Source organism: Lutra lutra, chromosome 13 (genome assembly GCF_902655055.1).
Source record: "Lutra lutra chromosome 13, mLutLut1.2, whole genome shotgun sequence".
Lineage (NCBI taxonomy): Eukaryota > Metazoa > Chordata > Mammalia > Carnivora > Mustelidae > Lutra > Lutra lutra.
The window spans coordinates 17,613,062-17,616,188 of record NC_062290.1 but is presented as its reverse complement, the minus strand read 5'-3'; the positions used below and the strand labels follow the sequence as shown (position 1 = coordinate 17,616,188).

Below are 3,127 nucleotides of genomic sequence, written 5' to 3'. Positions count from 1 at the left end.
TAAATGAGCAACTCCGGTTCGTTATGGTCTCTGCACCTGTGCAAAGAAACAGTGGTCACCTGCCGGCCCCTCCCTCTTTGTTCTTGTCTCTTGTCCTAGGCATCCAGAAACATTTCCCCCCAAAGTTTCCATCCCTTTATGAAAATATACACATACCATGTGTTAACTATACTGGTGTTAAAAATAACAATAATAAAATTTTTTTAATTAAAAAAAAATCTACACCCACTTTAGTGCTGACCTACAACACTGATATTTGTTTTTATTACATGTATTATTTTTATTATATTTATATTTATTTATATTTATACATATATAAATATATATTTTATATATTTATTACATTTATTATTTTTATTATATTTTCTTCTATATATAGTCAAAGCCAAATATTTCAAAAATAAATATCGACTTTCAAATATTTCAATTAGCAATAATCGCGCCTCGGATAAACCTCATTGGCTACGATACTGCCACTGTGCAAAGCTCGACTTTCAAATATTTCAAAAGCAAACATAGACACACCTAGGAAACAAACCTTTACCAACATTATTAATACAGTATATGATTTCTCTAATACGTCTTCTTTTTGGCACTTATTAATTTTGATGCATGATCTATAACGGAAGATGTACAACTGATGGTTCTAGACCCACAGCAAAGAAACAGGGCAAATATCCTGCTGGACGTTGAACTCAAGTGACAGAGTAGCTTTGGGTATCTTCCAAGAAATGGCCTAAGAAAGCAGGGCGAAGACGAATCAATAATCTGAGATTGCTGGAAATGCTCTTACTAATGACGTATGCTCTAGCTGTCCCTGCCCTGCAGCCCGGGGAAGCCAGTGGTGTGGGGGGCACGTTCTCAGGCAGGTGATGGGGCTCTGACCCCTTGACCCCTTGCCTCCCTCCCCAGCCATCCAAGCAGCACGCATTCTTCCTGGAGATCCTGAAACAGCTTGGAAGGAATGGATGCAGCCCTTTCCAAGCCAGGACTTTCCCTTTAGCGGCACTTAAATTGGTTGGTTGGTTTTTAACTATTAGGGCAAGGAAGGCTGAATGTCCTGCAAGATAGAGAGTAGGGCACAAGAAGGATTTTTTTTTTTTAAATATTGAGTATCTGTCCCATCTAGCACATTCTCTGAGTTACATGAATCTTTTTTTTTTAAAGATTTTATTTATTTATTTGACAGACAGAGATCACAAGTAGGCAGAGAGGCAGGCAGAGAGAGAGAGGAGGAAGCAGGCTCCCTGCAGAGCAGAGAGCCTGATGCGGGGCTTGATCCTAGGACCTGGGGTCATGACCTGAGCCGAAGGCAGAGGCTTTAACCCACTGAGCCACCCAGGTGCCCCAAGCATCCCACTCTTGATTTCAGCTCCAGTCATGGTCTCAGCATCATGAGATGGAGCCCCGAGTCAGGCTCCACACTCAGCGTGGAGTTTGCTTGAGATTCTCTCTCTCTCTCCCTCTGACCTGTCCCCTGCTTGCAAGCCCTCTAAATAAATAAATAAAATCATCAACAACAAAAAAGGTATTAGGGATGACATGTGATATTAGCTGATATGATTTCCCACATGCAATTTTTTTGTGCCACAGAAGTTACAGCAACTCCCTTCCTACCAGGCTTCAAGCCAAATATTTCAAGGTTCAGGAGTGGTACGCGGAAGATTATAGTGGTCTTCGAATGATGCATGAAAGAGAAGAAGAAGACCTCACCTGGGGATCCTAGGCCAAGATGAAAGGCATTTCAGAAGAGTGAGGACTCCCTGTCCTTATTGGGAATTGGGGAAGGATCGTCTCCTTGTGAACTAACTTCAGCCAGTTTGGTCATATCCAACTTTCAGGCTGTCTTTGCTGGAAAATAGTAGCCACTAAAGAAGTTTGAGAAAGTGAGATTTAACTACACCCTTATATACTGTCAGGTCACAGAAAGCAATCACAGGCCAAGGTCTGCCCCACAGACAGACGTTTATGACACCCACATGGGCTGGCAGTCATCAACGAGTGGATACTGTCCTGTTAGCTCAATGAGATTCTAGCTCTGTCCCTCTCGGGGGGGACTCCATTGCACACTGCCGGAAATGTTCACAAGCCGCCCACTCCAGGGTCTATGACTTCTAGCTGCTCTCACTCAGAAATCTTGCTCTGTAAGAGAGGGATAGTTGAGCAACTACCCAGGGATCAAGACAAATTTTAGGTTTTCCCAAATTCTTACCCTCTGTGGATACGAGGGGTCTCTCTAAGGTGTTTTCAGCTCTCATATTTTGAATCCCTTTAACATCCCCCAATGAAGTCTCATTTCTAAGAATCGTCATGCTAAATAATTCAGTTTATTGGAGAAACTAGTAATTTAGTTTATTAATAAAGTCCCTTTCTGACATCCCCTGTGCTAATTAGCAAAATGCTGCTTTGATGAAGCCACCTCTGGACTGTAATTGTTTCTGATTTAATCCTAGTTGATCACACCTTGCCTGTGCCTTTTGGGTTACCTCCTAGGTTTTGGCTTAATCTGAAATGTGGATACAAAATGGCACAGTGTATATGCTGAAGTATTTAATTTAATTCAATTCAATTTAATTTAATTATACATATATATATATTTTAAGATTTTATTTATTTGACAGGGAGAGAGGCAGGTGTGGAGGGGGAAGCAGGCTCCCCTCTGAGCAGAGGGCCCAATGTGGGACTTGATCCCAGGACCCAGAGATCACCACCCGAGCAGAGTTGGCAGAGGCTCAATCCACTGAGACACCCAGGCGCTCTTTATTTTATATTTTTTTATTAGAGATTTTATTTCTTCATGTGAGAGAGAGCACATAGGGAGAAGCAGACTCTCCCTCTGAGCAGGGAGCCAAATGCAGTGCTCGATCCCAGGACCCTAAGATCATGATCTGAGCCAAAGGCAGATACTTAACCAATTGAGCCACCCACGTGTCCTGCTATGCTGAAGTATTTTAAAATAAACCAGAGCCTAACCCTGCAACATGGTGGCATCTCCATGGGTCCCAATGCCATGATCTGCACTTAGAGCACCCTGGCGATCACACACAAATGCCAGAGAAACACTGGGAGCTGAAGGTCAGCCTAGGACTGAGAGAACAAGACCCAGAAATGAGCTGATGACATCTTC

General features: G+C 42.6%; 1 pseudogene; it reads right to left on the bottom strand.

The window, feature by feature from the left end:
- Nucleotides 1-361: 361 nt before the first annotated feature.
- LOC125084216 (uncharacterized) lies at nt 362-488 on the bottom strand (annotated as a pseudogene).
- Nucleotides 489-3,127: the final 2,639 nt, after the last annotated feature.